This window comes from Miscanthus floridulus, chromosome 2 (assembly GCF_019320115.1).
Source record: "Miscanthus floridulus cultivar M001 chromosome 2, ASM1932011v1, whole genome shotgun sequence".
Classification (NCBI taxonomy): domain Eukaryota; kingdom Viridiplantae; phylum Streptophyta; class Magnoliopsida; order Poales; family Poaceae; genus Miscanthus; species Miscanthus floridulus.
The window spans coordinates 77,261,176-77,274,073 of record NC_089581.1 but is presented as its reverse complement, the minus strand read 5'-3'; positions in this window follow the sequence as shown (position 1 = coordinate 77,274,073).

The window sequence follows — 12,898 nt, the reverse complement described above, 5'->3', positions numbered from 1 at the left end:
GTAGTCACGTGTAGCGTGCAGCGAAGGACACAGCGGAGGCCTATGGCCATGGCACGACTCGACGCTAGCCGCCCTAGGCACCCGTACCGGCGGGCGCCTGCCTTCTCCAATTCCCGGTGGCGGTGCGCGCAGGCAGTGGACCACGCCACGCCACGCCAGTGTCATACAACAGCAAGTATGTCACCCACATTCTAGCACCAGGGAGCCTAACATATAAACAGAAGTATGCACCAATTGTAGAGGAAGAGAGTGCAGAGGAAGAGGGAGATCGGGCCAAACCTGGAGAAGATGTGCCGTAATAGAGATGCTGTGGCCTGCTGCAGATCTTGGATAATACTGCATCTCACGGATCTAACACAAGAACGAGGGCTTCAAAGTTCAAACATAGCACGGAGAGGAGGATGAAGAAGGGGATGAATTGGAGGAGATAGACACCTCGAAGAACCTTGAACCGCTTGGGGGCGAGGTGGGCCAGGGACAAGGACGACACGAGGCATGCACTGGCCGGCCGGAGAAGAAGCGTGCATGCACGTGGGGCCGGTGGGGCGGCGGCGCTGCTGGATCCGATTGGAGAAGATGAGGCGACGGAGAAGAAGGCTTCGGCTACTGGATCCGGTTGGAGAAGAAGGCGACGGAGACAGAGAGGAAGAGAACTAAGGGAGAAGGGCGTGGTTTTATAAAGGGGGACCTATAGTCCCGGGTGATTGTTAGAACCGGGACTAAAGCTTCTTTAGTCCCGGGTGATGGTTAGAACCGGGACTAAAGGTCTGACCTTTAGTCCCGGGTTTAGCCACGGCCCGGGAGTAAAGGGGATTTTGGCGGGCCGCGAAGACGCAGTCCATCTTTTAGTAGTCCCGGGTGATGGATAGAACCGGGACTAAAGGTTCTTTAGTCTCGGGTGATTGTTAGAACCAGGACTAAAGGTCTGACCTTTAGTCCCAGGTGGTTGGTCCACCTGGGAGTAAAGGTGGACTACAGTTTGGCTTCCCGCCAGTTTGTTGAAGTTTTTGCTTTTTTATATATTTCTTTTATATAAATATGAAGAGAGTTGTTAATTACCTAGTAAATAAAATATTAGCAAAAAAATACAAAAAGAATTCCAGGATCTGGTTTTGCATTATTGTACATAAGAAAAATCTGTAACCTAAACTCTTTTGTTTTACCGTATAAATATTTAACATAGTGTAAATAATAATCATAATTTTCATAATGCAAAAATGTACTACTTAATTAAAATCATTAAAACCATTGCTTTTTGATAGGAAATTAGTTTTCACATCTTATTGACGTTGATCATTTAAAACCATTGCTTTTCGTCAAGCAGAAAACTCATTTAAATGGTAGAAAATATGAATACACGACAGAAATATGAATACACTATGTATATCAAGCGGGCACAGTAGTGAACTTCTTCTTAACGTATATCCCTTGGTTATGATCGCGCCGTAACCATGGAGTGTCCTCATCATTTAGCTGGATGCTTGGGTCTTTGTTCACTGTGAAGGGTGGAATTCGGTCATCTTTTTCATAATCTTCTGATATGTCTGACTTGTCTTCAATTCCGATGATGTTTCTTTTCCCTGAAAGAAATATGTGGCGCTTTGGCTCATTGATTGGGTCGTTATTGTTTTTCCCTCTCTTCGGTTTTGTAGACATGTCCTTAACATAGAACACCTGATTCACATCCTTGGCAAGGACAAACGGTTCGTCTTTGTACCCAATATTGTTGAGGTCCACGGTTGTCATTCCATACTGGTTGTCGACTGCTACCCCGCCTCCAGTCACCTTTACCCATTGACACTTGAACAGAGGTACCTTAAAAGTAGGTGCATAGTTTAGTTCCCATATCTCCTCTATGCGGCCATAATATGTTTGCTTATTTCCATTAGGGTCGGTGGCATCTATGCGGACACCATTGTTTTGGTTGGTGCTCCTTTTATCTTGGGCTACTGTGTAAAATGTATTCCCATTTATCTCATACTGTTTGTATGTGAGGATATGCCATGATGGCTGCCTAGCCAACAAATACAGTTGCTCATCAATACTCTCATCACCCTGACATTCTTTTTGCCACCAGTCGCTGAAAGTTTCCATGTGCTGATACGTAATCCAAGCTTCAGACTTCCCTAGAAACTCAGATCGGAGCAACTCTTTATGTGTCTCGATATATAGATCCACCAAGGAGGAGTTTTGCAGAACTATGTAGTGTGCTTTATTAAAATAATTGTCCTGCATACCAATATATGTTTTCTTTCCTAGTGTCCCCTTTCCACTTAGTCTCCCCTCGTGTCGTGATTCAGGAACACCAATTGGGTCAAGGTCAGGAATAAAGTCAACACAAAACTCAATGACCTCCTCTGTTCCATAGCCCTTGGCGATGCTTCCTTCTAGCCGAGCGCGGTTGTGAACATATTTCTTTAGGACTCCCATGAACCTCTCAAAGGGGAACATGTTGTGCAGGAACATAGGACCGAGAATGCTAATCTCCTTGACCAGGTAAACTAGGAGGTGTGTCATGATATTAAAGAAGGAAGGAGGGAACACCAACTCAAAGCTGACAAGACATTGAACCACATCATTCTATACTTTAGCTAGATCCATTGGATCGATTGCCTTCTGAGAAATTGCATTGAGGAATGCACATAGCTTCACGGTGGCTAGACGTACATTTGGAGGTAGAATTCCTCTTAATGCAACTGGAAGCAATTACGTCATGAGCACGTGGCAGTCATCGGACTTTAAGTTTAGGAATTTCTTCTCTGGCACATTTATTATACCCTTTATATTCAAGGAGAATCCAGATGGTACCTTGATGCTTGCTAGGCATTCATACATGCTTTCTTTCTCTTCTTTGCTAAGTGTGTAGCTGGCAGGACTTAAGTAATGGCGTCCATGATCTGTCTTCTCTAGATATAGGTTGTCTCGTTCTTTCAAACATCACAGGTCCTGTCATGCTTCAAGTGTGTCCTTAGGCTTCCCATACACACCCACAAAGCCTAGCAGGTTCACACAAAGATTCTTCATCAGGTGCATCACATCGATCGCGCTACGGACCTCTAGGACTTGCCAATAGGGTAGCTCCCAAAATATGGACTTCTTCCACATGGGTGCATGACCGTCGACGTCATTCGAAATAGGTTCACTGCCATGTGCCTTTCCAAATACTACTTTCACATCCTTGACCATATTGAGTACATCCTCACCAGTTCGGTTGCCTAGCTTGGTCTGGTGGTCTGCCTTACCTTTAAAATGCTTGCCTTTCTTTCTTAGGGGTGATTCACAGGAAGAAATCGATGATGGCCAAGGTACATGACCTTTTAACATTTTTTCAAGAATATACCTTTAATGTCATTGAAACAGTGCGTGCATGCATTATATCCCTTGTTTGATTGTCCTGAAAGATTACTTAGAGCAGGCCAATCATTGATTATTATGAACAACAATGCTCATAGGTCAAAGTGCTCCTGTTTGTGCTAATCCCACACACGTACACCTAGTCTATTCCACAAAAGTAGAAGTTCTTCAACTAGTGGCCTTAGGTACACATCGATGTCGTTGTCAGGTTGCCTTGGGCCTTGGATGAGCACTGACATCATAATAAACTTACGCTTCATGCATAACCAGGGAGGAAGGTTGTAGATACATAGAGTAATAGGCCAAGTGCTATGACTACTACTCTGCTCCCCGAAAGGATTCATACCATCCGTACTTAAAGCAAACCTTAAGTTTCTTGCGTCATTTGCAAACTCCAAGAATTCTCTATCGACTGCTCTCCACTGGGACCCATCAGTAGGGTGACTCAACATATTGTCTACCTTACGGTCTTCTTTGTGCCATCGCAATAACTTTGCATGGTCTTTATTTCTAAATAGACGTTTTAAGCATGGTATTATAGGACCATACCACATAATCTTGGCAGGGATTTTCTTTGTGGGACGTTCGCCCTCAACATCACCAGGGTCATCTCGCCTGATCTTATACTGTGATGCATGACATACTGGGCATGCATCTAACTTCTCGTACTCCTTGCCATGGTAGAGGATGCAGTCATTAGGACATGCATGTATCTTCTGGATTTCTAATCCCAAAGGGCAGACTACCTGTTTTGCTCCATATGTAGTGACGGGCAATTCGTTATCCTTCAGAAGCATCTTCTTTTGGATTTTCAGTAACTCCCCAAATCCCTTGTTAGATACACCATTCTTTGTCTTCCATTGTAGTAATTCCAGTGTGGTACCCAACTTTTTCTGTCCCGCATCACAAGTTGGGTATAGCAATTTCTTGTGATCCTCTAGCATACGCTCGAACTTAATCTTCTCCTTTTCACTTTCACATTCTCTTTGTGCGTCACGAATGGCCTAACCAAGATCATCAGCAGGCTCATCTTCTCCCACTACCTCTTCTTCAGCTTCCCCCATTGCAGTCTCTTTGAAGGCACCATATTCAGCAATAATGTCATCATCGTCCCATTATTCTTCACCTTCTTCCATTACAACCCCGGTTTCTCCGTGCTTCGTCCAACAAATATAGTTTGGCATGAAACCCGACTTCAACAAGTATGAATGAAGACTCCTTGAGCTAGCATATTCCTTTAAATTCTTACATATGGCACATGGGCAGCACATGAAACCATCACGTTTGTTTGTCTCGGCCACACGTAAGAAAGAATACACGCCCTCAATGAACTCTTGGGAGCAGCGATCAGCATTGTACATCCAATGCCGGATCATCTGCATTACATGACATACATACCATATTAAAACCTAGAACATAATTAGTTAATTATACGACATGCATGCCACCACACAAGGTATTAATTTATGAAAGTCTCGCTACAATGTAGACAACTAAAGCTAAAATGCACTTCAGCAGCATAAGGATTTCACGACCAATCCCAACTAAAATAGATAGATCATGCGTTTGTTCAACATCTATGGGCTTCTTCCATAGGATCACTGCCTCATCAGCCGCCGTAGCCGCCTGTGCAAGAGAGTTTTGCACGTGTTCAACATACTCTTCCTCCCAGTACCAGCCTGAACATCTAGTGCCATCCCACTGAAATTAAAACAAAAAATTAGAACTTTAATCACAATCATCATGAAAATAAGTATAAATTATCCATAATCATCAAATGCGACAAAATAACTCACATTGTGATCCAAACATTTGTAGAAGATACGGCCCTTGTTGGGACACTCTTTCCTCACCTGGTACTCCATCACAATCTTCTCCTCATACTTGCCGCATGCAATGAGAGGGAGGTCTGGCCTCAGTCGCTTTGGAACCCGATGAGAGACCAAGGACCCAGAAGCAGTTGACATCTACTCTCTATACTCATTTTTAATATAATATAAATTTCTCATTTTATAAATAAATAAAATTAAAAAATCTCTAAAATTCCCTATATCTCTAAACCATGAAGTGTGTTATGCATGCTAGAAATGAAAGTTGAATACTAGTTTTGAATAACTACTTTAACCTTCCTTCATCCAGATATGCAAACTTTAAAGTAATTTTGAGCTTAAATGGCTTACAAATAAATAAATCCACCATAAAAAACCACATTTATCTACTCCACAAAATGAGATATGCTACTGATGAAACATGAGAGTATAAATTTGGTAACCTTTAGAACCAAAGAATCAATGGAGGAATTGAAGAAATCTTGTGATTACCGGTGATGAGGAAGAAGAGAGGCCGGCGATGAAGCAAGAACACTGAGCTCGAAGTGGCTCGGGCTCGGGGAGGAAGAAGGGCTATATAGGAAGGGACCTTTAGTCCTGGTTGGAGACAGAAACTGGGACTAAAGGTCCCTTTCTAGTCCCAGACAGAGCCTCCAGCCGGGAGGGGACTTTTACTCCTGGTTTGAGGGACCAACCGGGAGTAAAAGTTAACCTTTAGTCCTAGTTGGTAGCTCCAACCGGCACTAAAGGTCCCCTACAGCAAAAGTCTGCCACAGTAGCTGTTGGGCAGGGACCTTTAGTCCCGGTTGGAGCTACAAACCAGGACTAAAGGTCTCTCTAGTCCCGGGCACAAAAAATACCGGGACTAAAGCCAAATTTCAAGTTGGATCAAAGGTTGTTTCTCTACTAGTGTCTGTGTCTATGGTGGGGGTTCTGAACGCCGTTGGAGCCATCCATCTGCTGCTGTGGGCATTCTAGAGGGCTCTAGGAGGGAGTCTCCTCTCATCTAGCTCGATTGGGGTTGCTTGGAGTGGGGATGACCAGATGGGGCTTTGGGAGAGAGGGCCAGGGCCTAGGGTTTGGGGTGGGGACTGGCCGGTGGAATTTTCCACAGATACGCATTCCTCTTCCAAGGTCGGGGCTTCTGAGGAGGAGTGGTAGTAGTCAGCTGGTAGAAGAGATTGACGAACAGGGAAGGGAAGAAGGGAGGAGTTGTAGCCAAGGAGTCTGTCGTCCTTTGAAAATGGGAGCTAGGGCTGCCGGCCGCCGGGTGCTTCTCTTCTTGATTACTATACTACTAGATAGACTAGTACTACTCCCACGGCAGCGGCTTGCTATCGCGGCTATGCATGCGCCAGCCTCTACACCCAATTCCATCCGTTCCTACACCGGCCGGCCAGTTGGGGCATCGCCGACCTACGCACATGCCACAGATAGGCAAATTAAAGGTCATCGTTAGTGATGACGATCGACTTACCATATTGATTAATTAGCCAGTCAGCCTAGCCTCTAGCCTCCTTCAATTCGTGCGCTTGCTGGCTGGAGCTAGTTGATGAATGAGCTTGGGTGAAAGGAGAGGCAGATGAGATAGCAGCCCCTCCGTACTCACAGGCGCTACCGGAAACGGTAAAAATTTGCCAAGTGTTTTTGTGTTTGCCGAGTGTATTCTCTCGGGCACTCGGTAAACAAGTTCTTTGCCGAATGCTGCCATAAAAACACTTGATAAAAAACACTCGGCAAAGATGGGGTTTGCCGAGTGTTTTTTTTACACTCGGCAAAGGAAAAATATTTTTCTTGGAAAGAAAGAGAAGAAAAAAAACCTTTGCCGAGTGCCCAGATCTAGGACACTCGGGAAAGTAAAAAAATATTTTTTTCTGGGAAAGAAAGAGAAGAAAAAAATGAAAAAAAAATCTTTGCCGAGTGCCCAGATCTAGGACACTCGGCAAAGTAAAAAAATATTTTTTCTGGGAAAGAAAGAGAAGAAAAAAATGAACAAAAAAATCTTTGCCGAGTGCCCAGATCTAGGACACTCAGTAAAGTAAAAAATATTTTTTCTAGGAAAGAAAGAGAAGAAAAAAAATGAAAAAAAAAAATTCACCAAGTGCCTAGATCTGGGACACTCGGCAAACGAAAAAAATCTTTTTTAACCTCAGTGGATGCGCCCTAGGTCTCCCCGCACACTCCCCTTCTCCCCGCGTCGTGTCCGCACGCCCCCTCCCCTTCTCCGCCCATGGGCACGCACCGCCCCCTCCTCCCTCTCGACCCCGGCGCGACCCCACCCTCCCTTCTGCCCTCTCCGGCGCTAGCATGGCCTGCCTTCCTCTCCTCCCTCGCTGGCGCAGCTCACCCTCCCCTCCTCCCTCACCGGTGCACCCCCTCCCTCCTCCACTGCCTCCACTCGGATCCGGCCCGCGCGCGGGCGGATCCACCGATAGTGGCACACGAGGAGGCTAGATCTGGCCCCGGCATGACCGCCCCCTCCTCTCCCTCTCTTCCCATCGCTGGCGCCCCTCCCCCTCCTCTCCCTCCTCTCTCTTCCCCGGCGGCGGATCTAGCACGGCCGCCCCCTCCTCTCTCTTCCCTGGAAGCGGATCTGGCGTGGCCGCCCCCTCCTCTCCCTCTCTTCCCACCGCTGGCACCCCTCCCGCTCCTCTCCCTCCTCTCTCCTACCCCTGGCAGCGGATCTGGCCTAGCCACCCCCTCCTCTCCCTCTCTTCCTTGGATCCGACGGCCGCGCCCTCCTCTCCCTCTCTTCCCCAGCATGGCGAGTGGTGGCATGGTGGTGGTGGGTGGCAGTGGCATGGTGGTGGTGGTGTGGTGGTAGTGGCCGGTGATGGCTCATGGTGGCGGCCGTGAAGCCGGGGAGCGGAGGCAAGACGTAGGGGAAGGGCGCCGCCGAGGAGACCGATGGCGGCCGGCGGAGACCGGCCGGTGGTGGTTTTTTTTATTTTTTGAAAAAATGTTTGTGGTGGCTTTTTTATTTTTTGAAAAAATGTTTGCCGAGTGTATTTTGGGCACTCGGCGAAGTCTTTGCTGAGTGTCCGACAAAAAACACTCGATAAAGTCTGTTTGCCGATAAAAATTCACCGAGTGTCGTTTACCGAGTGTCACACTCGACAAACCATTTGCCGAGTGTTTTTTAGGCATTGCCGAGTGCCAAATCTCCTGATTCCCATAGTGAGGATTGAACCTCTGCAACATGCCATCCAACAGGAGGCGCCTAGATATAAGCATAAGGAAGGACATGCAAGGCAAAACTCATTGCAAATATATGTGTTATGCATGATCAATCAAAGGGCTCCGATCTGGCACAACTTGATGGTTCTGCTCCACATCCAACATCATCCATCTGAATATAATCTACTGTATATGTTCACTACTGGATACATGAATTGCTCTATGTGTGACAAATTTTTCTATGCGTTTTTCGGTACACATAGGGAAATTAGTCATTAATGTATCGGTTTCAAAAATCCCAACAGAAAAATACGAAAACTCACAGAAATGCGGCGATTAATGTGTCGGTCCCTGTCTTTGTTCTGTCTGGATGGCTGCACAGGATAAAAGGAGTGAACCTGGACGAAAGTAATTTCCCCATGCATGCATTAGCGATAGAAAAATTGTTTCTGACGGTGAACCGATAAAAAATTAGAATTTCACTGTCAAGCTATCCATGTCAGTTATTTTCTATTGGTACACCAGTCAGAAAAATATTTTTCTATCGGGATTCGAATTTTTCTGTCGATTTTTACACACACAGGGCTATTTTAGTTTCCATTAGTGGTTGGCCTCCAGCAATATGTATATGCCATGCCGCCAGCTCTGACACACTGCCGCCTGTCGCGTTGCAATGAACAGAGGAGGGCCCATGTTCTCCATGAGCGGGGCCTAGAAAATGGAGCCACCAGCCTTCCAGTTCAGGCAGCCTATTCTAAGAAAGAGCTTAAAGATAAACATGATAAACTTGAGTGGGTGCATAATGAGCTCTTCACTAGCCACAACAAGCTAAAAGATGAATACACTACTTTTAAGATCAATCATGATACTCTTGTTATTGCTCAAGAATTTTTACCAAATGAGCCACATGATGCTACTAACCATGTTGTTAAGATTGATATAGCTACTTCATATGATGATTTAATTGATGAGAGCATTGAACAAGGATCTAGTAGCAAAGGCAAGCAAGTGGTTGAGTGCAATGACTATGATAAGTATGTCAAGCTCAAGAGTGATAATGAGAAGCTCATGAAAGATCTTGAAGAGATAAAAAGCCACAACACCATTGTGCTAGAAACTCTTGATCATGACAAAGAGTTGATCCTTGAGAATGAGAAGCTCAAAGAAGAAAACAAGAAGCTCAAGGAAGAGAAGAAAGATGATGCTCTAAAGGAAGAAAATAAGAAGCTCAAGTTAGAGAAAGAGCATCTCAAGATTGGGTTGAGCAACTTTGCTAGAGGCAAGCACCTCCAAAGTGAGCTACTTATGAACACCGTCATGAAGATGGATAGAAGTGGCATTGGATATGTGGCAAGTGTAGAGAAGAAGAAGGCTCAAGCTCAACAACAACAATCAAAGCCAAAGCCAAAGAGATGTTTTGAGTGTGGACAAGAAGGCCACTTTGCTCATGAGTGTCAAACTCCACCGCCACAACCCTTGCCTAAGCATGCTAGACCCTTTGCCTTCAATGCTCATTACATGCTTAGAAAGGATTCTAGTGGAAAGATGAAAGTCATGTTCTTAGGACCCCCTAACAAGAATAGGCCTAAGAAGATTTGGGTGGCTAAGTCACTTGTTGAGAAGGTGAAGGGCCCTCAACAAGTTTGGATTCCTAAAGCTTGAATCTCTTGTGTGTAGGTGAACTACAAGATCGGTGGAAGTCATTGAGTTATTGATAGTGGTTGCACTCAACATATGACTGGTGATCCTTGTATGTTCACCTCACTAGATGAAGAGGTAGATGGACAAGAGAAAATAACATTTGGAGATAATTCAAAGGGCAAGGTTAAAGGATTGGGCAAAGTGGCAATATCAAATGATCATTCCATCTCCAATGTGCTATATGTTGCTTCATTGAGCTTCAACTTGCTATCCGTTGGATAATTATGTGATCTTGGCCTCTAATGCTTGTTCACCAAGAAAGAGGTTGTTGTATCCAAGGTAGATGATAATCAAGTGATATTCAATAGATTTAGATACAACAACTTATATCTATGGACTTCACCTCCGAAGATGCAAATTTGAAGACTTGCCTATTCACCAAAACAACACTTGGGTGGCTATGGCATAGAAGACTTGCTCATGTTGGGATGAGCTCACTCAAGAAGCTTATAAAGAATGATTTGGTGAGAGGGTTGAAGGATGTGAAGTTTGAAAAGGACAAGCTTTGTAGTGCATGTCAAGCCGGCAAGCAAGTTGCAAATACTCATCCAACCAAAGCTTTCATGTCAACCACAAGAGTGCTAGAACTCCTACACATGGATTTATTTGGACCAACAACATACAAGAGTTTGGGAGGGAATCTCTATTGTCTTATGATTGTTGATGACTATTCAAGGTACACATGGGTATTCTTTCTTCATGACAAATCCGAAGTTGCATCTTGCTTCAAGAAGTTTGCCAAGAGAGCTCAAAATGAATTTGAAGTGAAGCTCAAGAAGATAAGAAGTGACAATGGAAAAGAATTTGACAACACAAACATTGAAGCTTATTGTGATGAAGTTGGGATCAAGCATGAAGTCTCTACAACTTATACTCCTCAACAAAATGGTGTAGTTGAGAGGAAGAACCGGACTTTGATCACTCTTGCAAGGACAATGCTAGATGAGTACAACACCCCCAAAGCTCTATGGGCAGAAGCAATCAACACCGCATGCTATGCATCAAACCGCCTATTCCTTCAAAAGTTCCTTGGCAAGACACCTTATGAGTTGCTCAATGGGAAGAAGCCAGACGTCTCCTTTAGGGTGTTTGGTTGCAAATGCTACATCTACAAGAAGCGGCAACACCTAGGGAAGTTCCAAAGATGTTGTGATATTGGTTTTCTTGTTGGTTACTCATCAAAGTCCAAAGCATATAGAGTATTTAATCATGCCACCGGCTTGGTTGAAGAAACATATGATGTGGAATTTGATGAATCTAACGGCTCCCAAGGAGCACATGAGAATCTTGATGATGTAGGTGATGAACCATTGAGGGAGGCTATGAAGAATATTCCGGTGGGAGACATCAAGCCGAAAGATGATGAAGATGATGTACAAGTCATTGATTAACCTTCTTCATCAAGTGTGCCACAAGATGGTGAAAAAGATGGATGAGTAGAAAATGAAGATACCCATATCTCCCATGAGCAAATGGTGGTACAAGCACAAGATGTTGATGCTCCACAACCTCCTCCTCAAGTGGTCAATAGAAGAAATACACCTCTCCTACAAGATCATCCACAAGATCTCATCATAGGGAGTCCATCAAAGGGTGTAATGACTCGATCTCAAAAACTTGCTTCATTTATTGCTCATCACTCTTTTGTCTCTTGCTATGAGCCTACCAAGGTAGAAGAAGCTCTCAAAGATCCAGATTGGATCAATGCCATGCATGAAGAGTTGAACAACTTCACCTGCAATGAAGTTTGGACTCTTGAAGAGCGACCAAAAGGTGCAAGAGTCATTGGAACAAAGTGGGTGTTCTGCAACAAGCAAGATGATCAAGGTGTTGTTGTGAGGAACAAGGCAAGACTAGTTGCAAAGGGGTTCTCTCAAGTTGAAGGTTTAGATTTTGGAGAGACCTTTGCACCAGTTGCAAGATTAGAAGCCATCCATATCCTACTTGCATATGCATCACATCATGAAATGAAACTATATCAAATGGATGTGAAAAGTGCATTTTTAAATGGCTTTATTAATGAACTAGTCTATGTTGATCAACCTCTCGGTTTTGAAGACCCTAGATATCCTAATCATGTTTATATGTTGTCCAAGGCACTATATGGGCTTAAGCAAGCCCTAAGAGCTTGGTATGAGCGCCTTCGGGACTTCCTCGTTGAGAAGGGCTTCACCATTGGGAAGTGTCGAGGACCTAATACCAGGGTACCCCAGAAGGTGGAACCAATAACCACCGAACGTTAAAAACTTCTGGATGCATAAGAGCGCCATTTCATCCCTTGTTTGAATGATAGGAGTTTGGTTCCACCTCGCCCAACGCCTTTTGAGATAGCTCTGCCTTGCCCGAGGGCTCAGGGTTAGTCTCTGTCTCGCCCGATGCCTTTAGGGCAGGCTCGGTCTTGCCCGAGGGACGAGGGATAGACTCCGTCTCGCCCGACACCTTTGAGGTGGCTCTGCCTCGCCTGAGGGCTCAGGGCTAGTCTTCGTCTCGCCCGACGCCTTTATGGTGGGCTCGGTCTCGCCCGAGGGCTGAGGGATAGATTCCGCCTCGCCCAACCCTAGAGGGGTAGGGTCGGTCTCGCCCAAGAGATAGGGATTGGTCTCTATTTCGCCTGATGGCAAGGAACGAGCCTCACCCTGCTCCATATCTAAAGACTGGATTCATCTTACCTGACAACTTCTCCCCGTTCCCTCAAAGATGATAGGTATAGGGCAAGACAAGACATTCAGGTCAACCATGGCTCCGAGGACCATACCCTGCGCCCTGGCAGGAAAAGTACTGCCAGGGAATGATGGGACAGGTGCTTTAGACCCTTCCGAGCGCCACAGAGCCTGAAA